Source organism: Schistocerca serialis, unplaced genomic scaffold (assembly GCF_023864345.2).
Source record: "Schistocerca serialis cubense isolate TAMUIC-IGC-003099 unplaced genomic scaffold, iqSchSeri2.2 HiC_scaffold_713, whole genome shotgun sequence".
NCBI lineage: Eukaryota > Metazoa > Arthropoda > Insecta > Orthoptera > Acrididae > Schistocerca > Schistocerca serialis.
In genome coordinates this window covers 41,414-64,811 of record NW_026048314.1, presented here as the reverse complement: position 1 = coordinate 64,811, position 23,398 = coordinate 41,414, and the positions used below count along the sequence as shown (strand labels likewise).

Sequence of the window (23,398 nt, the reverse complement as noted above, 5' to 3'; positions counted from 1 at the left end):
GAGACGCTTGTAAAATTTACAATTGTCCAGTGAGTGTCGACAAAACACGTAGCTCCTCTGCTGTAATATATGAGACGTACAAACTGCTGCAATTTGACTTTACATCGTGTGTCAGCTTTCTTCGATAGCCTGTTACGAGCCTAGCGTGATGAGTTTTATAGACAGCAGTCAGACGACGTTTGAATAGTAACAGCTCCACGCAACGATTACCCAACAGTAAAGGACATGAGGCAATGTGTCAGTATGCGTAGTGGGAGGGGTGATCACGTGATGTGAGCCCGGATAGCTCCAGTCGGTAGAGCATTAGGCTTTTAACCTAAGGGTCCAGGGTTCAAGTCCCTGTTCGGGCGGAAATTTTAATACTTTGGTAGAAGCACGTGTAGTAGCGGTGTAAGCACTACAGACAAGAATGCATCTACGCCGTTTCCTGGCACTGCAGTGCTTTAAACGGTACCAGTTGCATGTGTCGGGAGGGTCTTGCGCTACTGGCAATCGTGGCCGAGTGGTTAAGGCGTCTGACTCGAAATCAGATTCCCTGTGGGAGCGTAGGTTCGAATCCTACCGGCTGCGTGCGATTTTGCGCAAAAAAAACGAGCAGAAATTTTCGCATACATGTGACATGCGTGGGTGAAAGCGGATCCAAACCAGTGACACCATTCTCAACAAGACGGAAATTTATTCTTTAAGAATACTGTTTCGCGACGGCCGCTGGCCTGTTGTGGCTACCGGTTCACCTCGCAAGGGACGCCAGTACTGCAGAAATCAGTCGCAGGCCCACGAACGCGCCCCCGTCATTTTTGTCGCGTCGTCGCCGTCTTTGTGAGTACACAGGTGTGCTTGAAAGTGTTGGACACAGCGAGCATTCATTTCTTTCTAAGAAGCGCAATTCAGTTCATTCGAGTGTGGCAAAAGCAGTGGTGCAGCGTTTCTTTTCTTAAGATCTCGCAGCTGCTTGCAAGTATGGCCATCGTTTAAGACGACACAAAACTAGCGTCAGCGGTGCGTCAGTGGGAAGTCGGTGAAGTCGCCATTGGAGCCATAAGCCAGGAATAATGACACGCGAATCACTCGCACACCATGCAGCATGTACTACAACGCTCGGCTGAGGGACCGGATAGCCCAGTCGGTAGAGCGCTGTACCTTCAACCAAAGGGTCCCGGGTTCAAGCCCCCGTCCAGGCGAAAATTAATACACTGTCGTAACGGCCAATGTGCTGGCAACGAAAGCGCTACAGAAACGAGTGAGGCCATATCGTGTTCTGCCATCAGATTGCTTGCAAAGGAGCAGTTGCACTTGTCGAGACCACGCCTCTGCGACCGGCAGTCGTGGCCGAGTGGTTAAGGCGTCTGACTAGAAATCAGATTCCCTCTGGGAGCGTAGGTTCGAGTCCTACCGACTGCGTTTCTTTTTTGTGTCAAGAGGTGGAGAACATCTCCAACGGAACCGTGAAATGAGCGAATACGTGGGAAACACTGCATTCGAGACGCTTGTAAAATTTACAATTGTCCAGTGAGTGTCGACAAAACACGTAGCTCCTCTGCTGTTAATATATGAGACGTACAAACTGCTGCAATTTGACTTTACATCGTGTGTCAGCTTTCTTCGATAGCCTGTTACGAGCCTAGCGTGATGAGTTTATAGACAGCAGTCAGACGACGTTTGAATAGTAACAGCTCCACGCAACGATTACCCAACAGTAAAGGACATGAGGCAATGTGTCAGTATGCGTAGTGGGAGGGGTGATCACGTGATGTGAGCCCGGATAGCTCAGTCGGTAGAGCATTAGGCTTTTAACCTAAGGGTCCAGGGTTCAAGTCCCTGTTCGGGCGGAAATTTTAATACTTTGGTAGAAGCACGTGTAGTAGCGGTGTAAGCACTACAGACAAGAATGCATCTACGCCGTTTCCTGGCACTGCAGTGCTTTTAAACGGTACCAGTTGCATGTGTCGGGAGGGTCTTGCGCTACTGGCAATCGTGGCCGAGTGGTTAAGGCGTCTGACTCGAAATCAGATTCCCTGTGGGAGCGTAGGTTCGAATCCTACCGGCTGCGTGCGATTTTGCGCAAAAAAAACGAGCAGAAATTTTCGCATACATGTGACATGCGTGGGTGAAAGCGGATCCAAACCAGTGACACCATTCTCAACAAGACGGAAATTTATTCTTTAAGAATACTGTTTCGCGACGGCCGCTGCCTGTTGTGGCTACCGGTTCACCTCGCAAGGGACGCCAGTACTGCAGAAATCAGTCGCAGGCCCACGAACGCGCCCCCGTCATTTTGTCGCGTCGTCGCCGTCTTTGTGAGTACACAGGTGTGCTTGAAAGTGTTGGACACAGCGAGCATTCATTTCTTTTCTAAGAAGCGCAATTCAGTTCATTCGAGTGTGGCAAAAGCAGTGGTGCAGCGTTTCTTTTCTTAAGATCTCGCAGCTGCTTGCAAGTATGGCCATCGTTTAAGACGACACAAAACTAGCGTCAGCGGTGCGTCAGTGGGGAAGTCGGTGAAGTCGCCATTGGAGCCATAAGCCAGGAATAATGACACGCGAATCACTCGCACACCATGCAGCATGTACTACAACGCTCGGCTGAGGGACCGGATAGCCCAGTCGGTAGAGCGCTGTACCTTCAACCAAAGGGTCCCGGGTTCAAGCCCCCGTCCAGGCGAAAATTAATACACTGTCGTAACGGCCAATGTGCTGGCAACGAAAGCGCTACAGAAACGAGTGAGGCCATATCGTGTTCTGCCATCAGATTGCTTGCAAAGGAGCAGTTGCACTTGTCGAGACCACGCCCTCTGCGACCGGCAGTCGTGGCCGAGTGGTTAAGGCGTCTGACTAGAAATCAGATTCCCTCTGGGAGCGTAGGTTCGAGTCCTACCGACTGCGTTTCTTTTTTGTGTCAAGAGGTGGAGAACATCTCCAACGGAACCGTGAAATGAGCGAATACGTGGGGAAACACTGCATTCGAGACGCTTGTAAAATTTACAATTGTCCAGTGAGTGTCGACAAAACACGTAGCTCCTCTGCTGTAATATATGAGACGTACAAACTGCTGCAATTTGACTTTACATCGTGTGTCAGCTTTCTTCGATAGCCTGTTACGAGCCTAGCGTGATGAGTTTATAGACAGCAGTCAGACGACGTTTGAATAGTAACAGCTCCACGCAACGATTACCCAACAGTAAAGGACATGAGGCAATGTGTCAGTATGCGTAGTGGGAGGGGTGATCACGTGATGTGAGCCCGGATAGCTCAGTCGGTAGAGCATTAGGCTTTTAACCTAAGGGTCCAGGTTCAAGTCCCTGTTCGGGCGGAAATTTTAATACTTTGGTAGAAGCACGTGTAGTAGCGGTGTAAGCACTACAGACAAGAATGCATCTACGCCGTTTCCTGGCACTGCAGTGCTTTAAACGGTACCAGTTGCATGTGTCGGGAGGGTCTTGCGCTACTGGCAATCGTGGCCGAGTGGTTAAGGCGTCTGACTCGAAATCAGATTCCCTGTGGGAGCGTAGGTTCGGAATCCTACCGGCTGCGTGCGATTTTGCGCAAAAAAAACGAGCAGAAATTTTCGCATACATGTGACATGCGTGGGTGAAAGCGGATCCAAACCAGTGACACCATTCTCAACAAGACGGAAATTTATTCTTTAAGAATACTGTTTTCGCGACGGCCGCTGCCTGTTGTGGCTACCGGTTCACCTCGCAAGGACGCCAGTACTGCAGAAATCAGTCGCAGGCCCACGAACGCGCCCCCGTCATTTTGTCGCGTCGTCGCCGTCTTTGTGAGTACACAGGTGTGCTTGAAAGTGTTGGACACAGCGAGCATTCATTTCTTTCTAAGAAGCGCAATTCAGTTCATTCGAGTGTGGCAAAAGCAGTGGTGCAGCGTTTCTTTTCTTAAGATCTCGCAGCTGCTTGCAAGTATGGCCATCGTTTAAGACGACACAAAACTAGCGTCAGCGGTGCGTCAGTGGGAAGTCGGTGAAGTCGCCATTGGAGCCATAAGCCAGGAATAATGACACGCGAATCACTCGCACACCATGCAGCATGTACTACAACGCTCGGCTGAGGGACCGGATAGCCCAGTCGGTAGAGCGCTGTACCTTCAACCAAAGGGTCCCGGGTTCAAGCCCCCGTCCAGGCGAAAATTAATACACTGTCGTAACGGCCAATGTGCTGGCAACGAAAGCGCTACAGAAACGAGTGAGGCCATATCGTGTTCTGCCATCAGATTGCTTGCAAAGGAGCAGTTGCACTTGTCGAGACCACGCCTCTGCGACCGGCAGTCGTGGCCGAGTGGTTAAGGCGTCTGACTAGAAATCAGATTCCCTCTGGGAGCGTAGGTTCGAGTCCTACCGACTGCGTTTCTTTTTTGTGTCAAGAGGTGGAGAACATCTCCAACGGAACCGTGAAATGAGCGAATACGTGGGAAACACTGCATTCGAGACGCTTGTAAAATTTACAATTGTCCAGTGAGTGTCGACAAAACACGTAGCTCCTCTGCTGTAATATATGAGACGTACAAACTGCTGCAATTTGACTTTACATCGTGTGTCAGCTTTCTTCGATAGCCTGTTACGAGCCTAGCGTGATGAGTTTATAGGACAGCAGTCAGACGACGTTTGAATAGTAACAGCTCCACGCAACGATTACCCAACAGTAAAGGACATGAGGCAATGTGTCAGTATGCGTAGTGGGAGGGGTGATCACGTGATGTGAGCCCGGATAGCTCAGTCGGGTAGAGCATTAGGCTTTTAACCTAAGGGTCCAGGGTTCAAGTCCCTGTTCGGGCGGAAATTTTAATACTTTGGTAGAAGCACGTGTAGTAGCGGTGTAAGCACTACAGACAAGAATGCATCTACGCCGTTTCCTGGCACTGCAGTGCTTTAAACGGTACCAGTTGCATGTGTCGGGAGGGTCTTGCGCTACTGGCAATCGTGGCCGAGTGGTTAAGGCGTCTGACTCGAAATCAGATTCCCTGTGGGAGCGTAGGTTCGAATCCTACCGGCTGCGTGCGATTTTGCGCAAAAAAAACGAGCAGAAATTTTCGCATACATGTGACATGCGTGGGTGAAAGCGGATCCAAACCAGTGACACCATTCTCAACAAGACGGAAATTTATTCTTTAAGAATACTGTTTCGCGACGGCCGCTGCCTGTTGTGGCTACCGGTTCACCTCGCAAGGACGCCAGTACTGCAGAAATCAGTCGCAGGCCCACGAACGCGCCCCCGTCATTTTGTCGCGTCGTCGCCGTCTTTGTGAGTACACAGGTGTGCTTGAAAGTGTTGGACACAGCGAGCATTCATTTCTTTCTAAGAAGCGCAATTCAGTTCATTCGAGTGTGGCAAAAGCAGTGGTGCAGCGTTTCTTTTCTTAAGATCTCGCAGCTGCTTGCAAGTATGGCCATCGTTTAAGACGACACAAAACTAGCGTCAGCGGTGCGTCAGTGGGAAGTCGGTGAAGTCGCCATTGGAGCCATAAGCCAGGAATAATGACACGCGAATCACTCGCACACCATGCAGCATGTACTACAACGCTCGGCTGAGGGACCGGATAGCCCAGTCGGTAGAGCGCTGTACCTTCAACCAAAGGGTCCCGGGTTCAAGCCCCCGTCCAGGCGAAAATTAATACACTGTCGTAACGGCCAATGTGCTGGCAACGAAAGCGCTACAGAAACGAGTGAGGCCATATCGTGTTCTGCCATCAGATTGCTTGCAAAGGAGCAGTTGCACTTGTCGAGACCACGCCTCTGCGACCGGCAGTCGTGGCCGAGTGGTTAAGGCGTCTGACTAGAAATCAGATTCCCTCTGGGAGCGTAGGTTCGAGTCCTACCGACTGCGTTTCTTTTTTGTGTCAAGAGGTGGAGAACATCTCCAACGGAACCGTGAAATGAGCGAATACGTGGGAAACACTGCATTCGAGACGCTTGTAAAATTTACAATTGTCCAGTGAGTGTCGACAAAACACGTAGCTCCTCTGCTGTAATATATGAGACGTACAAACTGCTGCAATTTGACTTTACATCGTGTGTCAGCTTTCTTCGATAGCCTGTTACGAGCCTAGCGTGATGAGTTTATAGACAGCAGTCAGACGACGTTTGAATAGTAACAGCTCCACGCAACGATTACCCAACAGTAAAGGACATGAGGCAATGTGTCAGTATGCGTAGTGGGAGGGGTGATCACGTGATGTGAGCCCGGATAGCTCAGTCGGTAGAGCATTAGGCTTTTAACCTAAGGGTCCAGGGTTCAAGTCCCTGTTCGGGCGGAAATTTTAATACTTTGGTAGAAGCACGTGTAGTAGCGGTGTAAGCACTACAGACAAGAATGCATCTACGCCGTTTCCTGGCACTGCAGTGCTTTAAACGGTACCAGTTGCATGTGTCGGGAGGGTCTTGCGCTACTGGCAATCGTGGCCGAGTGGTTAAGGCGTCTGACTCGAAATCAGATTCCCTGTGGGAGCGTAGGTTCGAATCCTACCGGCTGCGTGCGATTTTGCGCAAAAAAAACGAGCAGAAATTTTCGCATACATGTGACATGCGTGGGTGAAAGCGGATCCAAACCAGTGACACCATTCTCAACAAGACGGAAATTTATTCTTTAAGAATACTGTTTCGCGACGGCCGCTGCCTGTTGTGGCTACCGGTTCACCTCGCAAGGACGCCAGTACTGCAGAAATCAGTCGCAGGCCCACGAACGCGCCCCCGTCATTTTGTCGCGTCGTCGCCGTCTTTGTGAGTACACAGGTGTGCTTGAAAGTGTTGGACACAGCGAGCATTCATTTCTTTCTAAGAAGCGCAATTCAGTTCATTCGAGTGTGGCAAAAGCAGTGGTGCAGCGTTTCTTTTCTTAAGATCTCGCAGCTGCTTGCAAGTATGGCCATCGTTTAAGACGACACAAAACTAGCGTCAGCGGTGCGTCAGTGGGAAGTCGGTGAAGTCGCCATTGGAGCCATAAGCCAGGAATAATGACACGCGAATCACTCGCACACCATGCAGCATGTACTACAACGCTCGGCTGAGGGACCGGATAGCCCAGTCGGTAGAGCGCTGTACCTTCAACCAAAGGGTCCCGGGTTCAAGCCCCCGTCCAGGCGAAAATTAATACACTGTCGTAACGGCCAATGTGCTGGCAACGAAAGCGCTACAGAAACGAGTGAGGCCATATCGTGTTCTGCCATCAGATTGCTTGCAAAGGAGCAGTTGCACTTGTCGAGACCACGCCTCTGCGACCGGCAGTCGTGGCCGAGTGGTTAAGGCGTCTGACTAGAAATCAGATTCCCTCTGGGAGCGTAGGTTCGAGTCCTACCGACTGCGTTTCTTTTTTGTGTCAAGAGGTGGAGAACATCTCCAACGGAACCGTGAAATGAGCGAATACGTGGGAAACACTGCATTCGAGACGCTTGTAAAATTTACAATTGTCCAGTGAGTGTCGACAAAACACGTAGCTCCTCTGCTGTAATATATGAGACGTACAAACTGCTGCAATTTGACTTTACATCGTGTGTCAGCTTTCTTCGATAGCCTGTTACGAGCCTAGCGTGATGAGTTTATAGACAGCAGTCAGACGACGTTTGAATAGTAACAGCTCCACGCAACGATTACCCAACAGTAAAGGACATGAGGCAATGTGTCAGTATGCGTAGTGGGAGGGGTGATCACGTGATGTGAGCCCGGATAGCTCAGTCGGTAGAGCATTAGGCTTTTAACCTAAGGGTCCAGGGTTCAAGTCCCTGTTCGGGCGGAAATTTTAATACTTTGGTAGAAGCACGTGTAGTAGCGGTGTAAGCACTACAGACAAGAATGCATCTACGCCGTTTCCTGGCACTGCAGTGCTTTAAACGGTACCAGTTGCATGTGTCGGGAGGGTCTTGCGCTACTGGCAATCGTGGCCGAGTGGTTAAGGCGTCTGACTCGAAATCAGATTCCCTGTGGGAGCGTAGGTTCGAATCCTACCGGCTGCGTGCGATTTTGCGCAAAAAAAACGAGCAGAAATTTTCGCATACATGTGACATGCGTGGGTGAAAGCGGATCCAAACCAGTGACACCATTCTCAACAAGACGGAAATTTATTCTTTAAGAATACTGTTTCGCGACGGCCGCTGCCTGTTGTGGCTACCGGTTCACCTCGCAAGGACGCCAGTACTGCAGAAATCAGTCGCAGGCCCACGAACGCGCCCCCGTCATTTTGTCGCGTCGTCGCCGTCTTTGTGAGTACACAGGTGTGCTTGAAAGTGTTGGACACAGCGAGCATTCATTTCTTTCTAAGAAGCGCAATTCAGTTCATTCGAGTGTGGCAAAAGCAGTGGTGCAGCGTTTCTTTTCTTAAGATCTCGCAGCTGCTTGCAAGTATGGCCATCGTTTAAGACGACACAAAACTAGCGTCAGCGGTGCGTCAGTGGGAAGTCGGTGAAGTCGCCATTGGAGCCATAAGCCAGGAATAATGACACGCGAATCACTCGCACACCATGCAGCATGTACTACAACGCTCGGCTGAGGGACCGGATAGCCCAGTCGGTAGAGCGCTGTACCTTCAACCAAAGGGTCCCGGGTTCAAGCCCCCGTCCAGGCGAAAATTAATACACTGTCGTAACGGCCAATGTGCTGGCAACGAAAGCGCTACAGAAACGAGTGAGGCCATATCGTGTTCTGCCATCAGATTGCTTGCAAAGGAGCAGTTGCACTTGTCGAGACCACGCCTCTGCGACCGGCAGTCGTGGCCGAGTGGTTAAGGCGTCTGACTAGAAATCAGATTCCCTCTGGGAGCGTAGGTTCGAGTCCTACCGACTGCGTTTCTTTTTTGTGTCAAGAGGTGGAGAACATCTCCAACGGAACCGTGAAATGAGCGAATACGTGGGAAACACTGCATTCGAGACGCTTGTAAAATTTACAATTGTCCAGTGAGTGTCGACAAAACACGTAGCTCCTCTGCTGTAATATATGAGACGTACAAACTGCTGCAATTTGACTTTACATCGTGTGTCAGCTTTCTTCGATAGCCTGTTACGAGCCTAGCGTGATGAGTTTATAGACAGCAGTCAGACGACGTTTGAATAGTAACAGCTCCACGCAACGATTACCCAACAGTAAAGGACATGAGGCAATGTGTCAGTATGCGTAGTGGGAGGGGTGATCACGTGATGTGAGCCCGGATAGCTCAGTCGGTAGAGCATTAGGCTTTTAACCTAAGGGTCCAGGGTTCAAGTCCCTGTTCGGGCGGAAATTTTAATACTTTGGTAGAAGCACGTGTAGTAGCGGTGTAAGCACTACAGACAAGAATGCATCTACGCCGTTTCCTGGCACTGCAGTGCTTTAAACGGTACCAGTTGCATGTGTCGGGAGGGTCTTGCGCTACTGGCAATCGTGGCCGAGTGGTTAAGGCGTCTGACTCGAAATCAGATTCCCTGTGGGAGCGTAGGTTCGAATCCTACCGGCTGCGTGCGATTTTGCGCAAAAAAAACGAGCAGAAATTTTCGCATACATGTGACATGCGTGGGTGAAAGCGGATCCAAACCAGTGACACCATTCTCAACAAGACGGAAATTTATTCTTTAAGAATACTGTTTCGCGACGGCCGCTGCCTGTTGTGGCTACCGGTTCACCTCGCAAGGACGCCAGTACTGCAGAAATCAGTCGCAGGCCCACGAACGCGCCCCCGTCATTTTGTCGCGTCGTCGCCGTCTTTGTGAGTACACAGGTGTGCTTGAAAGTGTTGGACACAGCGAGCATTCATTTCTTTCTAAGAAGCGCAATTCAGTTCATTCGAGTGTGGCAAAAGCAGTGGTGCAGCGTTTCTTTTCTTAAGATCTCGCAGCTGCTTGCAAGTATGGCCATCGTTTAAGACGACACAAAACTAGCGTCAGCGGTGCGTCAGTGGGAAGTCGGTGAAGTCGCCATTGGAGCCATAAGCCAGGAATAATGACACGCGAATCACTCGCACACCATGCAGCATGTACTACAACGCTCGGCTGAGGGACCGGATAGCCCAGTCGGTAGAGCGCTGTACCTTCAACCAAAGGGTCCCGGGTTCAAGCCCCCGTCCAGGCGAAAATTAATACACTGTCGTAACGGCCAATGTGCTGGCAACGAAAGCGCTACAGAAACGAGTGAGGCCATATCGTGTTCTGCCATCAGATTGCTTGCAAAGGAGCAGTTGCACTTGTCGAGACCACGCCTCTGCGACCGGCAGTCGTGGCCGAGTGGTTAAGGCGTCTGACTAGAAATCAGATTCCCTCTGGGAGCGTAGGTTCGAGTCCTACCGACTGCGTTTCTTTTTTGTGTCAAGAGGTGGAGAACATCTCCAACGGAACCGTGAAATGAGCGAATACGTGGGAAACACTGCATTCGAGACGCTTGTAAAATTTACAATTGTCCAGTGAGTGTCGACAAAACACGTAGCTCCTCTGCTGTAATATATGAGACGTACAAACTGCTGCAATTTGACTTTACATCGTGTGTCAGCTTTCTTCGATAGCCTGTTACGAGCCTAGCGTGATGAGTTTATAGACAGCAGTCAGACGACGTTTGAATAGTAACAGCTCCACGCAACGATTACCCAACAGTAAAGGACATGAGGCAATGTGTCAGTATGCGTAGTGGGAGGGGTGATCACGTGATGTGAGCCCGGATAGCTCAGTCGGTAGAGCATTAGGCTTTTAACCTAAGGGTCCAGGGTTCAAGTCCCTGTTCGGGCGGAAATTTTAATACTTTGGTAGAAGCACGTGTAGTAGCGGTGTAAGCACTACAGACAAGAATGCATCTACGCCGTTTCCTGGCACTGCAGTGCTTTAAACGGTACCAGTTGCATGTGTCGGGAGGGTCTTGCGCTACTGGCAATCGTGGCCGAGTGGTTAAGGCGTCTGACTCGAAATCAGATTCCCTGTGGGAGCGTAGGTTCGAATCCTACCGGCTGCGTGCGATTTTGCGCAAAAAAAACGAGCAGAAATTTTCGCATACATGTGACATGCGTGGGTGAAAGCGGATCCAAACCAGTGACACCATTCTCAACAAGACGGAAATTTATTCTTTAAGAATACTGTTTCGCGACGGCCGCTGCCTGTTGTGGCTACCGGTTCACCTCGCAAGGACGCCAGTACTGCAGAAATCAGTCGCAGGCCCACGAACGCGCCCCCGTCATTTTGTCGCGTCGTCGCCGTCTTTGTGAGTACACAGGTGTGCTTGAAAGTGTTGGACACAGCGAGCATTCATTTCTTTCTAAGAAGCGCAATTCAGTTCATTCGAGTGTGGCAAAAGCAGTGGTGCAGCGTTTCTTTTCTTAAGATCTCGCAGCTGCTTGCAAGTATGGCCATCGTTTAAGACGACACAAAACTAGCGTCAGCGGTGCGTCAGTGGGAAGTCGGTGAAGTCGCCATTGGAGCCATAAGCCAGGAATAATGACACGCGAATCACTCGCACACCATGCAGCATGTACTACAACGCTCGGCTGAGGGACCGGATAGCCCAGTCGGTAGAGCGCTGTACCTTCAACCAAAGGGTCCCGGGTTCAAGCCCCCGTCCAGGCGAAAATTAATACACTGTCGTAACGGCCAATGTGCTGGCAACGAAAGCGCTACAGAAACGAGTGAGGCCATATCGTGTTCTGCCATCAGATTGCTTGCAAAGGAGCAGTTGCACTTGTCGAGACCACGCCTCTGCGACCGGCAGTCGTGGCCGAGTGGTTAAGGCGTCTGACTAGAAATCAGATTCCCTCTGGGAGCGTAGGTTCGAGTCCTACCGACTGCGTTTCTTTTTTGTGTCAAGAGGTGGAGAACATCTCCAACGGAACCGTGAAATGAGCGAATACGTGGGAAACACTGCATTCGAGACGCTTGTAAAATTTACAATTGTCCAGTGAGTGTCGACAAAACACGTAGCTCCTCTGCTGTAATATATGAGACGTACAAACTGCTGCAATTTGACTTTACATCGTGTGTCAGCTTTCTTCGATAGCCTGTTACGAGCCTAGCGTGATGAGTTTATAGACAGCAGTCAGACGACGTTTGAATAGTAACAGCTCCACGCAACGATTACCCAACAGTAAAGGACATGAGGCAATGTGTCAGTATGCGTAGTGGGAGGGGTGATCACGTGATGTGAGCCCGGATAGCTCAGTCGGTAGAGCATTAGGCTTTTAACCTAAGGGTCCAGGGTTCAAGTCCCTGTTCGGGCGGAAATTTTAATACTTTGGTAGAAGCACGTGTAGTAGCGGTGTAAGCACTACAGACAAGAATGCATCTACGCCGTTTCCTGGCACTGCAGTGCTTTAAACGGTACCAGTTGCATGTGTCGGGAGGGTCTTGCGCTACTGGCAATCGTGGCCGAGTGGTTAAGGCGTCTGACTCGAAATCAGATTCCCTGTGGGAGCGTAGGTTCGAATCCTACCGGCTGCGTGCGATTTTGCGCAAAAAAAACGAGCAGAAATTTTCGCATACATGTGACATGCGTGGGTGAAAGCGGATCCAAACCAGTGACACCATTCTCAACAAGACGGAAATTTATTCTTTAAGAATACTGTTTCGCGACGGCCGCTGCCTGTTGTGGCTACCGGTTCACCTCGCAAGGACGCCAGTACTGCAGAAATCAGTCGCAGGCCCACGAACGCGCCCCCGTCATTTTGTCGCGTCGTCGCCGTCTTTGTGAGTACACAGGTGTGCTTGAAAGTGTTGGACACAGCGAGCATTCATTTCTTTCTAAGAAGCGCAATTCAGTTCATTCGAGTGTGGCAAAAGCAGTGGTGCAGCGTTTCTTTTCTTAAGATCTCGCAGCTGCTTGCAAGTATGGCCATCGTTTAAGACGACACAAAACTAGCGTCAGCGGTGCGTCAGTGGGAAGTCGGTGAAGTCGCCATTGGAGCCATAAGCCAGGAATAATGACACGCGAATCACTCGCACACCATGCAGCATGTACTACAACGCTCGGCTGAGGGACCGGATAGCCCAGTCGGTAGAGCGCTGTACCTTCAACCAAAGGGTCCCGGGTTCAAGCCCCCGTCCAGGCGAAAATTAATACACTGTCGTAACGGCCAATGTGCTGGCAACGAAAGCGCTACAGAAACGAGTGAGGCCATATCGTGTTCTGCCATCAGATTGCTTGCAAAGGAGCAGTTGCACTTGTCGAGACCACGCCTCTGCGACCGGCAGTCGTGGCCGAGTGGTTAAGGCGTCTGACTAGAAATCAGATTCCCTCTGGGAGCGTAGGTTCGAGTCCTACCGACTGCGTTTCTTTTTTGTGTCAAGAGGTGGAGAACATCTCCAACGGAACCGTGAAATGAGCGAATACGTGGGAAACACTGCATTCGAGACGCTTGTAAAATTTACAATTGTCCAGTGAGTGTCGACAAAACACGTAGCTCCTCTGCTGTAATATATGAGACGTACAAACTGCTGCAATTTGACTTTACATCGTGTGTCAGCTTTCTTCGATAGCCTGTTACGAGCCTAGCGTGATGAGTTTATAGACAGCAGTCAGACGACGTTTGAATAGTAACAGCTCCACGCAACGATTACCCAACAGTAAAGGACATGAGGCAATGTGTCAGTATGCGTAGTGGGAGGGGTGATCACGTGATGTGAGCCCGGATAGCTCAGTCGGTAGAGCATTAGGCTTTTAACCTAAGGGTCCAGGGTTCAAGTCCCTGTTCGGGCGGAAATTTTAATACTTTGGTAGAAGCACGTGTAGTAGCGGTGTAAGCACTACAGACAAGAATGCATCTACGCCGTTTCCTGGCACTGCAGTGCTTTAAACGGTACCAGTTGCATGTGTCGGGAGGGTCTTGCGCTACTGGCAATCGTGGCCGAGTGGTTAAGGCGTCTGACTCGAAATCAGATTCCCTGTGGGAGCGTAGGTTCGAATCCTACCGGCTGCGTGCGATTTTGCGCAAAAAAAACGAGCAGAAATTTTCGCATACATGTGACATGCGTGGGTGAAAGCGGATCCAAACCAGTGACACCATTCTCAACAAGACGGAAATTTATTCTTTAAGAATACTGTTTCGCGACGGCCGCTGCCTGTTGTGGCTACCGGTTCACCTCGCAAGGACGCCAGTACTGCAGAAATCAGTCGCAGGCCCACGAACGCGCCCCCGTCATTTTGTCGCGTCGTCGCCGTCTTTGTGAGTACACAGGTGTGCTTGAAAGTGTTGGACACAGCGAGCATTCATTTCTTTCTAAGAAGCGCAATTCAGTTCATTCGAGTGTGGCAAAAGCAGTGGTGCAGCGTTTCTTTTCTTAAGATCTCGCAGCTGCTTGCAAGTATGGCCATCGTTTAAGACGACACAAAACTAGCGTCAGCGGTGCGTCAGTGGGAAGTCGGTGAAGTCGCCATTGGAGCCATAAGCTAGGAATAATGACACGCGAATCACTCGCACACCATGCAGCATGTACTACAACGCTCGGCTGAGGGACCGGATAGCCCAGTCGGTAGAGCGCTGTACCTTCAACCAAAGGGTCCCGGGTTCAAGCCCCCGTCCAGGCGAAAATTAATACACTGTCGTAACGGCCAATGTGCTGGCAACGAAAGCGCTACAGAAACGAGTGAGGCCATATCGTGTTCTGCCATCAGATTGCTTGCAAAGGAGCAGTTGCACTTGTCGAGACCACGCCTCTGCGACCGGCAGTCGTGGCCGAGTGGTTAAGGCGTCTGACTAGAAATCAGATTCCCTCTGGGAGCGTAGGTTCGAGTCCTACCGACTGCGTTTCTTTTTTGTGTCAAGAGGTGGAGAACATCTCCAACGGAACCGTGAAATGAGCGAATACGTGGGAAACACTGCATTCGAGACGCTTGTAAAATTTACAATTGTCCAGTGAGTGTCGACAAAACACGTAGCTCCTCTGCTGTAATATATGAGACGTACAAACTGCTGCAATTTGACTTTACATCGTGTGTCAGCTTTCTTCGATAGCCTGTTACGAGCCTAGCGTGATGAGTTTATAGACAGCAGTCAGACGACGTTTGAATAGTAACAGCTCCACGCAACGATTACCCAACAGTAAAGGACATGAGGCAATGTGTCAGTATGCGTAGTGGGAGGGGTGATCACGTGATGTGAGCCCGGATAGCTCAGTCGGTAGAGCATTAGGCTTTTAACCTAAGGGTCCAGGGTTCAAGTCCCTGTTCGGGCGGAAATTTTAATACTTTGGTAGAAGCACGTGTAGTAGCGGTGTAAGCACTACAGACAAGAATGCATCTACGCCGTTTCCTGGCACTGCAGTGCTTTAAACGGTACCAGTTGCATGTGTCGGGAGGGTCTTGCGCTACTGGCAATCGTGGCCGAGTGGTTAAGGCGTCTGACTCGAAATCAGATTCCCTGTGGGAGCGTAGGTTCGAATCCTACCGGCTGCGTGCGATTTTGCGCAAAAAAAACGAGCAGAAATTTTCGCATACATGTGACATGCGTGGGTGAAAGCGGATCCAAACCAGTGACACCATTCTCAACAAGACGGAAATTTATTCTTTAAGAATACTGTTTCGCGACGGCCGCTGCCTGTTGTGGCTACCGGTTCACCTCGCAAGGACGCCAGTACTGCAGAAATCAGTCGCAGGCCCACGAACGCGCCCCCGTCATTTTGTCGCGTCGTCGCCGTCTTTGTGAGTACACAGGTGTGCTTGAAAGTGTTGGACACAGCGAGCATTCATTTCTTTCTAAGAAGCGCAATTCAGTTCATTCGAGTGTGGCAAAAGCAGTGGTGCAGCGTTTCTTTTCTTAAGATCTCGCAGCTGCTTGCAAGTATGGCCATCGTTTAAGACGACACAAAACTAGCGTCAGCGGTGCGTCAGTGGGAAGTCGGTGAAGTCGCCATTGGAGCCATAAGCCAGGAATAATGACACGCGAATCACTCGCACACCATGCAGCATGTACTACAACGCTCGGCTGAGGGACCGGATAGCCCAGTCGGTAGAGCGCTGTACCTTCAACCAAAGGGTCCCGGGTTCAAGCCCCCGTCCAGGCGAAAATTAATACACTGTCGTAACGGCCAATGTGCTGGCAACGAAAGCGCTACAGAAACGAGTGAGGCCATATCGTGTTCTGCCATCAGATTGCTTGCAAAGGAGCAGTTGCACTTGTCGAGACCACGCCTCTGCGACCGGCAGTCGTGGCCGAGTGGTTAAGGCGTCTGACTAGAAATCAGATTCCCTCTGGGAGCGTAGGTTCGAGTCCTACCGACTGCGTTTCTTTTTTGTGTCAAGAGGTGGAGAACATCTCCAACGGAACCGTGAAATGAGCGAATACGTGGGAAACACTGCATTCGAGACGCTTGTAAAATTTACAATTGTCCAGTGAGTGTCGACAAAACACGTAGCTCCTCTGCTGTAATATATGAGACGTACAAACTGCTGCAATTTGACTTTACATCGTGTGTCAGCTTTCTTCGATAGCCTGTTACGAGCCTAGCGTGATGAGTTTATAGACAGCAGTCAGACGACGTTTGAATAGTAACAGCTCCACGCAACGATTACCCAACAGTAAAGGACATGAGGCAATGTGTCAGTATGCGTAGTGGGAGGGGTGATCACGTGATGTGAGCCCGGATAGCTCAGTCGGTAGAGCATTAGGCTTTTAACCTAAGGGTCCAGGGTTCAAGTCCCTGTTCGGGCGGAAATTTTAATACTTTGGTAGAAGCACGTGTAGTAGCGGTGTAAGCACTACAGACAAGAATGCATCTACGCCGTTTCCTGGCACTGCAGTGCTTTAAACGGTACCAGTTGCATGTGTCGGGAGGGTCTTGCGCTACTGGCAATCGTGGCCGAGTGGTTAAGGCGTCTGACTCGAAATCAGATTCCCTGTGGGAGCGTAGGTTCGAATCCTACCGGCTGCGTGCGATTTTGCGCAAAAAAAACGAGCAGAAATTTTCGCATACATGTGACATGCGTGGGTGAAAGCGGATCCAAACCAGTGACACCATTCTCAACAAGACGGAAATTTATTCTTTAAGAATACTGTTTCGCGACGGCCGCTGCCTGTTGTGGCTACCGGTTCACCTCGCAAGGACGCCAGTACTGCAGAAATCAGTCGCAGGCCCACGAACGCGCCCCCGTCATTTTGTCGCGTCGTCGCCGTCTTTGTGAGTACACAGGTGTGCTTGAAAGTGTTGGACACAGCGAGCATTCATTTCTTTCTAAGAAGCGCAATTCAGTTCATTCGAGTGTGGCAAAAGCAGTGGTGCAGCGTTTCTTTTCTTAAGATCTCGCAGCTGCTTGCAAGTATGGCCATCGTTTAAGACGACACAAAACTAGCGTCAGCGGTGCGTCAGTGGGAAGTCGGTGAAGTCGCCATTGGAGCCATAAGCTAGGAATAATGACACGCGAATCACTCGCACACCATGCAGCATGTACTACAACGCTCGGCTGAGGGACCGGATAGCCCAGTCGGTAGAGCGCTGTACCTTCAACCAAAGGGTCCCGGGTTCAAGCCCCCGTCCAGGCGAAAATTAATACACTGTCGTAACGGCCAATGTGCTGGCAACGAAAGCGCTACAGAAACGAGTGAGGCCATATCGTGTTCTGCCATCAGATTGCTTGCAAAGGAGCAGTTGCACTTGTCGAGACCACGCCTCTGCGACCGGCAGTCGTGGCCGAGTGGTTAAGGCGTCTGACTAGAAATCAGATTCCCTCTGGGAGCGTAGGTTCGAGTCCTACCGACTGCGTTTCTTTTTTGTGTCAAGAGGTGGAGAACATCTCCAACGGAACCGTGAAATGAGCGAATACGTGGGAAACACTGCATTCGAGACGCTTGTAAAATTTACAATTGTCCAGTGAGTGTCGACAAAACACGTAGCTCCTCTGCTGTAATATATGAGACGTACAAACTGCTGCAATTTGACTTTACATCGTGTGTCAGCTTTCTTCGATAGCCTGTTACGAGCCTAGCGTGATGAGTTTATAGACAGCAGTCAGACGACGTTTGAATAGTAACAGCTCCACGCAACGATTACCCAACAGTAAAGGACATGAGGCAATGTGTCAGTATGCGTAGTGGGAGGGGTGATCACGTGATGTGAGCCCGGATAGCTCAGTCGGTAGAGCATTAGGCTTTTAACCTAAGGGTCCAGGGTTCAAGTCCCTGTTCGGGCGGAAATTTTAATACTTTGGTAGAAGCACGTGTAGTAGCGGTGTAAGCACTACAGACAAGAATGCATCTACGCCGTTTCCTGGCACTGCAGTGCTTTAAACGGTACCAGTTGCATGTGTCGGGAGGGTCTTGCGCTACTGGCAATCGTGGCCGAGTGGTTAAGGCGTCTGACTCGAAATCAGATTCCCTGTGGGAGCGTAGGTTCGAATCCTACCGGCTGCGTGCGATTTTGCGCAAAAAAAACGAGCAGAAATTTTCGCATACATGTGACATGCGTGGGTGAAAGCGGATCCAAACCAGTGACACCATTCTCAACAAGACGGAAATTTATTCTTTAAGAATACTGTTTCGCGACGGCCGCTGCCTGTTGTGGCTACCGGTTCACCTCGCAAGGACGCCAGTACTGCAGAAATCAGTCGCAGGCCCACGAACGCGCCCCCGTCATTTTGTCGCGTCGTCGCCGTCTTTGTGAGTACACAGGTGTGCTTGAAAGTGTTGGACACAGCGAGCATTCATTTCTTTCTAAGAAGCGCAATTCAGTTCATTCGAGTGTGGCAAAAGCAGTGGTGCAGCGTTTCTTTTCTTAAGATCTCGCAGCTGCTTGCAAGTATGGCCATCGTTTAAGACGACACAAAACTAGCGTCAGCGGTGCGTCAGTGGGAAGTCGGTGAAGTCGCCATTGGAGCCATAAGCCAGGAATAATGACACGCGAATCACTCGCACACCATGCAGCATGTACTACAACGCTCGGCTGAGGGACCGGATAGCCCAGTCGGTAGAGCGCTGTACCTTCAACCAAAGGGTCCCGGGTTCAAGCCCCCGTCCAGGCGAAAATTAATACACTGTCGTAACGGCCAATGTGCTGGCAACGAAAGCGCTACAGAAACGAGTGAGGCCATATCGTGTTCTGCCATCAGATTGCTTGCAAAGGAGCAGTTGCACTTGTCGAGACCACGCCTCTGCGACCGGCAGTCGTGGCCGAGTGGTTAAGGCGTCTGACTAGAAATCAGATTCCCTCTGGGAGCGTAGGTTCGAGTCCTACCGACTGCGTTTCTTTTTTGTGTCAAGAGGTGGAGAACATCTCCAACGGAACCGTGAAATGAGCGAATACGTGGGAAACACTGCATTCGAGACGCTTGTAAAATTTACAATTGTCCAGTGAGTGTCGACAAAACACGTAGCTCCTCTGCTGTAATATATGAGACGTACAAACTGCTGCAATTTGACTTTACATCGTGTGTCAGCTTTCTTCGATAGCCTGTTACGAGCCTAGCGTGATGAGTTTATAGACAGCAGTCAGACGACGTTTGAATAGTAACAGCTCCACGCAACGATTACCCAACAGTAAAGGACATGAGGCAATGTGTCAGTATGCGTAGTGGGAGGGGTGATCACGTGATGTGAGCCCGGATAGCTCAGTCGGTAGAGCATTAGGCTTTTAACCTAAGGGTCCAGGGTTCAAGTCCCTGTTCGGGCGGAAATTTTAATACTTTGGTAGAAGCACGTGTAGTAGCGGTGTAAGCACTACAGACAAGAATGCATCTACGCCGTTTCCTGGCACTGCAGTGCTTTAAACGGTACCAGTTGCATGTGTCGGGAGGGTCTTGCGCTACTGGCAATCGTGGCCGAGTGGTTAAGGCGTCTGACTCGAAATCAGATTCCCTGTGGGAGCGTAGGTTCGAATCCTACCGGCTGCGTGCGATTTTGCGCAAAAAAAACGAGCAGAAATTTTCGCATACATGTGACATGCGTGGGTGAAAGCGGATCCAAACCAGTGACACCATTCTCAACAAGACGGAAATTTATTCTTTAAGAATACTGTTTCGCGACGGCCGCTGCCTGTTGTGGCTACCGGTTCACCTCGCAAGGACGCCAGTACTGCAGAAATCAGTCGCAGGCCCACGAACGCGCCCCCGTCATTTTGTCGCGTCGTCGCCGTCTTTGTGAGTACACAGGTGTGCTTGAAAGTGTTGGACACAGCGAGCATTCATTTCTTTCTAAGAAGCGCAATTCAGTTCATTCGAGTGTGGCAAAAGCAGTGGTGCAGCGTTTCTTTTCTTAAGATCTCGCAGCTGCTTGCAAGTATGGCCATCGTTTAAGACGACACAAAACTAGCGTCAGCGGTGCGTCAGTGGGAAGTCGGTGAAGTCGCCATTGGAGCCATAAGCCAGGAATAATGACACGCGAATCACTCGCACACCATGCAGCATGTACTACAACGCTCGGCTGAGGGACCGGATAGCCCAGTCGGTAGAGCGCTGTACCTTCAACCAAAGGGTCCCGGGTTCAAGCCCCCGTCCAGGCGAAAATTAATACACTGTCGTAACGGCCAATGTGCTGGCAACGAAAGCGCTACAGAAACGAGTGAGGCCATATCGTGTTCTGCCATCAGATTGCTTGCAAAGGAGCAGTTGCACTTGTCGAGACCACGCCTCTGCGACCGGCAGTCGTGGCCGAGTGGTTAAGGCGTCTGACTAGAAATCAGATTCCCTCTGGGAGCGTAGGTTCGAGTCCTACCGACTGCGTTTCTTTTTTGTGTCAAGAGGTGGAGAACATCTCCAACGGAACCGTGAAATGAGCGAATACGTGGGAAACACTGCATTCGAGACGCTTGTAAAATTTACAATTGTCCAGTGAGTGTCGACAAAACACGTAGCTCCTCTGCTGTAATATATGAGACGTACAAACTGCTGCAATTTGACTTTACATCGTGTGTCAGCTTTCTTCGATAGCCTGTTACGAGCCTAGCGTGATGAGTTTATAGACAGCAGTCAGACGACGTTTGAATAGTAACAGCTCCACGCAACGATTACCCAACAGTAAAGGACATGAGGCAATGTGTCAGTATGCGTAGTGGGAGGGGTGATCACGTGATGTGAGCCCGGATAGCTCAGTCGGTAGAGCATTAGGCTTTTAACCTAAGGGTCCAGGGTTCAAGTCCCTGTTCGGGCGGAAATTTTAATACTTTGGTAGAAGCACGTGTAGTAGCGGTGTAAGCACTACAGACAAGAATGCATCTACGCCGTTTCCTGGCACTGCAGTGCTTTAAACGGTACCAGTTGCATGTGTCGGGAGGGTCTTGCGCTACTGGCAATCGTGGCCGAGTGGTTAAGGCGTCTGACTCGAAATCAGATTCCCTGTGGGAGCGTAGGTTCGAATCCTACCGGCTGCGTGCGATTTTGCGCAAAAAAAACGAGCAGAAATTTTCGCATACATGTGACATGCGTGGGTGAAAGCGGATCCAAACCAGTGACACCATTCTCAACAAGACGGAAATTTATTCTTTAAGAATACTGTTTCGCGACGGCCGCTGCCTGTTGTGGCTACCGGTTCACCTCGCAAGGACGCCAGTACTGCAGAAATCAGTCGCAGGCCCACGAACGCGCCCCCGTCATTTTGTCGCGTCGTCGCCGTCTTTGTGAGTACACAGGTGTGCTTGAAAGTGTTGGACACAGCGAGCATTCATTTCTTTCTAAGAAGCGCAATTCAGTTCATTCGAGTGTGGCAAAAGCAGTGGTGCAGCGTTTCTTTTCTTAAGATCTCGCAGCTGCTTGCAAGTATGGCCATCGTTTAAGACGACACAAAACTAGCGTCAGCGGTGCGTCAGTGGGAAGTCGGTGAAGTCGCCATTGGAGCCATAAGCCAGGAATAATGACACGCGAATCACTCGCACACCATGCAGCATGTACTACAACGCTCGGCTGAGGGACCGGATAGCCCAGTCGGTAGAGCGCTGTACCTTCAACCAAAGGGTCCCGGGTTCAAGCCCCCGTCCAGGCGAAAATTAATACACTGTCGTAACGGCCAATGTGCTGGCAACGAAAGCGCTACAGAAACGAGTGAGGCCATATCGTGTTCTGCCATCAGATTGCTTGCAAAGGAGCAGTTGCACTTGTCGAGACCACGCCTCTGCGACCGGCAGTCGTGGCCGAGTGGTTAAGGCGTCTGACTAGAAATCAGATTCCCTCTGGGAGCGTAGGTTCGAGTCCTACCGACTGCGTTTCTTTTTTGTGTCAAGAGGTGGAGAACATCTCCAACGGAACCGTGAAATGAGCGAATACGTGGGAAACACTGCATTCGAGACGCTTGTAAAATTTACAATTGTCCAGTGAGTGTCGACAAAACACGTAGCTCCTCTGCTGTAATATATGAGACGTACAAACTGCTGCAATTTGACTTTACATCGTGTGTCAGCTTTCTTCGATAGCCTGTTACGAGCCTAGCGTGATGAGTTTATAGACAGCAGTCAGACGACGTTTGAATAGTAACAGCTCCACGCAACGATTACCCAACAGTAAAGGACATGAGGCAATGTGTCAGTATGCGTAGTGGGAGGGGTGATCACGTGATGTGAGCCCGGATAGCTCAGTCGGTAGAGCATTAGGCTTTTAACCTAAGGGTCCAGGGTTCAAGTCCCTGTTCGGGCGGAAATTTTAATACTTTGGTAGAAGCACGTGTAGTAGCGGTGTAAGCACTACAGACAAGAATGCATCTACGCCGTTTCCTGGCACTGCAGTGCTTTAAACGGTACCAGTTGCATGTGTCGGGAGGGTCTTGCGCTACTGGCAATCGTGGCCGAGTGGTTAAGGCGTCTGACTCGAAATCAGATTCCCTGTGGGAGCGTAGGTTCGAATCCTACCGGCTGCGTGCGATTTTGCGCAAAAAAAACGAGCAGAAATTTTCGCATACATGTGACATGCGTGGGTGAAAGCGGATCCAAACCAGTGACACCATTCTCAACAAGACGGAAATTTATTCTTTAAGAATACTGTTTCGCGACGGCCGCTGCCTGTTGTGGCTACCGGTTCACCTCGCAAGGACGCCAGTACTGCAGAAATCAGTCGCAGGCCCACGAACGCGCCCCCGTCATTTTGTCGCGTCGTCGCCGTCTTTGTGAGTACACAGGTGTGCTTGAAAGTGTTGGACACAGCGAGCATTCATTTCTTTCTAAGAAGCGCAATTCAGTTCATTCGAGTGTGGCAAAAGCAGTGGTGCAGCGTTTCTTTTCTTAAGATCTCGCAGCTGCTTGCAAGTATGGCCATCGTTTAAGACGACACAAAACTAGCGTCAGCGGTGCGTCAGTGGGAAGTCGGTGAAGTCGCCATTGGAGCCATAAGCCAGGAATAATGACACGCGAATCACTCGCACACCATGCAGCATGTACTACAACGCTCGGCTGAGGGACCGGATAGCCCAGTCGGTAGAGCGCTGTACCTTCAACCAAAGGGTCCCGGGTTCAAGCCCCCGTCCAGGCGAAAATTAATACACTGTCGTAACGGCCAATGTGCTGGCAACGAAAGCGCTACAGAAACGAGTGAGGCCATATCGTGTTCTGCC

General features: G+C 50.5%; 47 non-coding genes across 47 annotated transcripts; all 47 read left to right on the top strand.

The window, feature by feature from the left end:
- Positions 1–276: 276 nt before the first annotated feature.
- On the top strand, positions 277–350 carry Trnak-uuu (transfer RNA lysine (anticodon UUU)). The gene has a single exon. It is a non-coding gene; the product is annotated as a tRNA-Lys (tRNA).
- A 138-nt stretch (positions 351–488) lies between these two features.
- On the top strand, positions 489–570 carry Trnas-cga (transfer RNA serine (anticodon CGA)). The gene has a single exon. It is a non-coding gene; the product is annotated as a tRNA-Ser (tRNA).
- A 749-nt stretch (positions 571–1,319) lies between these two features.
- Trnas-aga (transfer RNA serine (anticodon AGA)) lies at positions 1,320–1,401 on the top strand. Its single transcript has one exon. It is a non-coding gene; the product is annotated as a tRNA-Ser (tRNA).
- A 355-nt stretch (positions 1,402–1,756) lies between these two features.
- On the top strand, positions 1,757–1,829 carry Trnak-uuu (transfer RNA lysine (anticodon UUU)). The gene has a single exon. It is a non-coding gene; the product is annotated as a tRNA-Lys (tRNA).
- A 139-nt stretch (positions 1,830–1,968) lies between these two features.
- Positions 1,969–2,050, top strand: Trnas-cga (transfer RNA serine (anticodon CGA)). The gene has a single exon. It is a non-coding gene; the product is annotated as a tRNA-Ser (tRNA).
- A 750-nt stretch (positions 2,051–2,800) lies between these two features.
- On the top strand, positions 2,801–2,882 carry Trnas-aga (transfer RNA serine (anticodon AGA)). The gene has a single exon. It is a non-coding gene; the product is annotated as a tRNA-Ser (tRNA).
- Positions 2,883–3,237: 355 nt separating this feature from the next.
- Trnak-uuu (transfer RNA lysine (anticodon UUU)) lies at positions 3,238–3,309 on the top strand. The gene has a single exon. It is a non-coding gene; the product is annotated as a tRNA-Lys (tRNA).
- A 138-nt stretch (positions 3,310–3,447) lies between these two features.
- Trnas-cga (transfer RNA serine (anticodon CGA)) lies at positions 3,448–3,530 on the top strand. The gene has a single exon. It is a non-coding gene; the product is annotated as a tRNA-Ser (tRNA).
- Positions 3,531–4,277: 747 nt separating this feature from the next.
- On the top strand, positions 4,278–4,359 carry Trnas-aga (transfer RNA serine (anticodon AGA)). The gene has a single exon. It is a non-coding gene; the product is annotated as a tRNA-Ser (tRNA).
- Positions 4,360–4,714: 355 nt separating this feature from the next.
- Positions 4,715–4,788, top strand: Trnak-uuu (transfer RNA lysine (anticodon UUU)). The gene has a single exon. It is a non-coding gene; the product is annotated as a tRNA-Lys (tRNA).
- Positions 4,789–4,926: 138 nt separating this feature from the next.
- Positions 4,927–5,008, top strand: Trnas-cga (transfer RNA serine (anticodon CGA)). The gene has a single exon. It is a non-coding gene; the product is annotated as a tRNA-Ser (tRNA).
- Positions 5,009–5,754: 746 nt separating this feature from the next.
- On the top strand, positions 5,755–5,836 carry Trnas-aga (transfer RNA serine (anticodon AGA)). Its single transcript has one exon. It is a non-coding gene; the product is annotated as a tRNA-Ser (tRNA).
- Positions 5,837–6,190: 354 nt separating this feature from the next.
- On the top strand, positions 6,191–6,263 carry Trnak-uuu (transfer RNA lysine (anticodon UUU)). The gene has a single exon. It is a non-coding gene; the product is annotated as a tRNA-Lys (tRNA).
- A 138-nt stretch (positions 6,264–6,401) lies between these two features.
- Positions 6,402–6,483, top strand: Trnas-cga (transfer RNA serine (anticodon CGA)). The gene has a single exon. It is a non-coding gene; the product is annotated as a tRNA-Ser (tRNA).
- A 746-nt stretch (positions 6,484–7,229) lies between these two features.
- On the top strand, positions 7,230–7,311 carry Trnas-aga (transfer RNA serine (anticodon AGA)). Its single transcript has one exon. It is a non-coding gene; the product is annotated as a tRNA-Ser (tRNA).
- A 354-nt stretch (positions 7,312–7,665) lies between these two features.
- On the top strand, positions 7,666–7,738 carry Trnak-uuu (transfer RNA lysine (anticodon UUU)). Its single transcript has one exon. It is a non-coding gene; the product is annotated as a tRNA-Lys (tRNA).
- A 138-nt stretch (positions 7,739–7,876) lies between these two features.
- Positions 7,877–7,958, top strand: Trnas-cga (transfer RNA serine (anticodon CGA)). The gene has a single exon. It is a non-coding gene; the product is annotated as a tRNA-Ser (tRNA).
- Positions 7,959–8,704: 746 nt separating this feature from the next.
- On the top strand, positions 8,705–8,786 carry Trnas-aga (transfer RNA serine (anticodon AGA)). The gene has a single exon. It is a non-coding gene; the product is annotated as a tRNA-Ser (tRNA).
- Positions 8,787–9,140: 354 nt separating this feature from the next.
- On the top strand, positions 9,141–9,213 carry Trnak-uuu (transfer RNA lysine (anticodon UUU)). The gene has a single exon. It is a non-coding gene; the product is annotated as a tRNA-Lys (tRNA).
- Positions 9,214–9,351: 138 nt separating this feature from the next.
- Positions 9,352–9,433, top strand: Trnas-cga (transfer RNA serine (anticodon CGA)). The gene has a single exon. It is a non-coding gene; the product is annotated as a tRNA-Ser (tRNA).
- Positions 9,434–10,179: 746 nt separating this feature from the next.
- On the top strand, positions 10,180–10,261 carry Trnas-aga (transfer RNA serine (anticodon AGA)). Its single transcript has one exon. It is a non-coding gene; the product is annotated as a tRNA-Ser (tRNA).
- Positions 10,262–10,615: 354 nt separating this feature from the next.
- Positions 10,616–10,688, top strand: Trnak-uuu (transfer RNA lysine (anticodon UUU)). Its single transcript has one exon. It is a non-coding gene; the product is annotated as a tRNA-Lys (tRNA).
- A 138-nt stretch (positions 10,689–10,826) lies between these two features.
- On the top strand, positions 10,827–10,908 carry Trnas-cga (transfer RNA serine (anticodon CGA)). The gene has a single exon. It is a non-coding gene; the product is annotated as a tRNA-Ser (tRNA).
- A 746-nt stretch (positions 10,909–11,654) lies between these two features.
- On the top strand, positions 11,655–11,736 carry Trnas-aga (transfer RNA serine (anticodon AGA)). The gene has a single exon. It is a non-coding gene; the product is annotated as a tRNA-Ser (tRNA).
- Positions 11,737–12,090: 354 nt separating this feature from the next.
- Trnak-uuu (transfer RNA lysine (anticodon UUU)) lies at positions 12,091–12,163 on the top strand. Its single transcript has one exon. It is a non-coding gene; the product is annotated as a tRNA-Lys (tRNA).
- A 138-nt stretch (positions 12,164–12,301) lies between these two features.
- On the top strand, positions 12,302–12,383 carry Trnas-cga (transfer RNA serine (anticodon CGA)). Its single transcript has one exon. It is a non-coding gene; the product is annotated as a tRNA-Ser (tRNA).
- A 746-nt stretch (positions 12,384–13,129) lies between these two features.
- On the top strand, positions 13,130–13,211 carry Trnas-aga (transfer RNA serine (anticodon AGA)). Its single transcript has one exon. It is a non-coding gene; the product is annotated as a tRNA-Ser (tRNA).
- A 354-nt stretch (positions 13,212–13,565) lies between these two features.
- On the top strand, positions 13,566–13,638 carry Trnak-uuu (transfer RNA lysine (anticodon UUU)). The gene has a single exon. It is a non-coding gene; the product is annotated as a tRNA-Lys (tRNA).
- A 138-nt stretch (positions 13,639–13,776) lies between these two features.
- Positions 13,777–13,858, top strand: Trnas-cga (transfer RNA serine (anticodon CGA)). Its single transcript has one exon. It is a non-coding gene; the product is annotated as a tRNA-Ser (tRNA).
- A 746-nt stretch (positions 13,859–14,604) lies between these two features.
- Trnas-aga (transfer RNA serine (anticodon AGA)) lies at positions 14,605–14,686 on the top strand. Its single transcript has one exon. It is a non-coding gene; the product is annotated as a tRNA-Ser (tRNA).
- Positions 14,687–15,040: 354 nt separating this feature from the next.
- On the top strand, positions 15,041–15,113 carry Trnak-uuu (transfer RNA lysine (anticodon UUU)). The gene has a single exon. It is a non-coding gene; the product is annotated as a tRNA-Lys (tRNA).
- Positions 15,114–15,251: 138 nt separating this feature from the next.
- Trnas-cga (transfer RNA serine (anticodon CGA)) lies at positions 15,252–15,333 on the top strand. The gene has a single exon. It is a non-coding gene; the product is annotated as a tRNA-Ser (tRNA).
- Positions 15,334–16,079: 746 nt separating this feature from the next.
- On the top strand, positions 16,080–16,161 carry Trnas-aga (transfer RNA serine (anticodon AGA)). Its single transcript has one exon. It is a non-coding gene; the product is annotated as a tRNA-Ser (tRNA).
- A 354-nt stretch (positions 16,162–16,515) lies between these two features.
- Trnak-uuu (transfer RNA lysine (anticodon UUU)) lies at positions 16,516–16,588 on the top strand. Its single transcript has one exon. It is a non-coding gene; the product is annotated as a tRNA-Lys (tRNA).
- Positions 16,589–16,726: 138 nt separating this feature from the next.
- Positions 16,727–16,808, top strand: Trnas-cga (transfer RNA serine (anticodon CGA)). Its single transcript has one exon. It is a non-coding gene; the product is annotated as a tRNA-Ser (tRNA).
- Positions 16,809–17,554: 746 nt separating this feature from the next.
- On the top strand, positions 17,555–17,636 carry Trnas-aga (transfer RNA serine (anticodon AGA)). Its single transcript has one exon. It is a non-coding gene; the product is annotated as a tRNA-Ser (tRNA).
- Positions 17,637–17,990: 354 nt separating this feature from the next.
- On the top strand, positions 17,991–18,063 carry Trnak-uuu (transfer RNA lysine (anticodon UUU)). The gene has a single exon. It is a non-coding gene; the product is annotated as a tRNA-Lys (tRNA).
- Positions 18,064–18,201: 138 nt separating this feature from the next.
- On the top strand, positions 18,202–18,283 carry Trnas-cga (transfer RNA serine (anticodon CGA)). Its single transcript has one exon. It is a non-coding gene; the product is annotated as a tRNA-Ser (tRNA).
- A 746-nt stretch (positions 18,284–19,029) lies between these two features.
- On the top strand, positions 19,030–19,111 carry Trnas-aga (transfer RNA serine (anticodon AGA)). Its single transcript has one exon. It is a non-coding gene; the product is annotated as a tRNA-Ser (tRNA).
- Positions 19,112–19,465: 354 nt separating this feature from the next.
- Trnak-uuu (transfer RNA lysine (anticodon UUU)) lies at positions 19,466–19,538 on the top strand. Its single transcript has one exon. It is a non-coding gene; the product is annotated as a tRNA-Lys (tRNA).
- A 138-nt stretch (positions 19,539–19,676) lies between these two features.
- On the top strand, positions 19,677–19,758 carry Trnas-cga (transfer RNA serine (anticodon CGA)). The gene has a single exon. It is a non-coding gene; the product is annotated as a tRNA-Ser (tRNA).
- A 746-nt stretch (positions 19,759–20,504) lies between these two features.
- Trnas-aga (transfer RNA serine (anticodon AGA)) lies at positions 20,505–20,586 on the top strand. Its single transcript has one exon. It is a non-coding gene; the product is annotated as a tRNA-Ser (tRNA).
- Positions 20,587–20,940: 354 nt separating this feature from the next.
- On the top strand, positions 20,941–21,013 carry Trnak-uuu (transfer RNA lysine (anticodon UUU)). Its single transcript has one exon. It is a non-coding gene; the product is annotated as a tRNA-Lys (tRNA).
- Positions 21,014–21,151: 138 nt separating this feature from the next.
- Positions 21,152–21,233, top strand: Trnas-cga (transfer RNA serine (anticodon CGA)). Its single transcript has one exon. It is a non-coding gene; the product is annotated as a tRNA-Ser (tRNA).
- A 746-nt stretch (positions 21,234–21,979) lies between these two features.
- On the top strand, positions 21,980–22,061 carry Trnas-aga (transfer RNA serine (anticodon AGA)). The gene has a single exon. It is a non-coding gene; the product is annotated as a tRNA-Ser (tRNA).
- Positions 22,062–22,415: 354 nt separating this feature from the next.
- On the top strand, positions 22,416–22,488 carry Trnak-uuu (transfer RNA lysine (anticodon UUU)). The gene has a single exon. It is a non-coding gene; the product is annotated as a tRNA-Lys (tRNA).
- Positions 22,489–22,626: 138 nt separating this feature from the next.
- On the top strand, positions 22,627–22,708 carry Trnas-cga (transfer RNA serine (anticodon CGA)). Its single transcript has one exon. It is a non-coding gene; the product is annotated as a tRNA-Ser (tRNA).
- Positions 22,709–23,398: the final 690 nt, after the last annotated feature.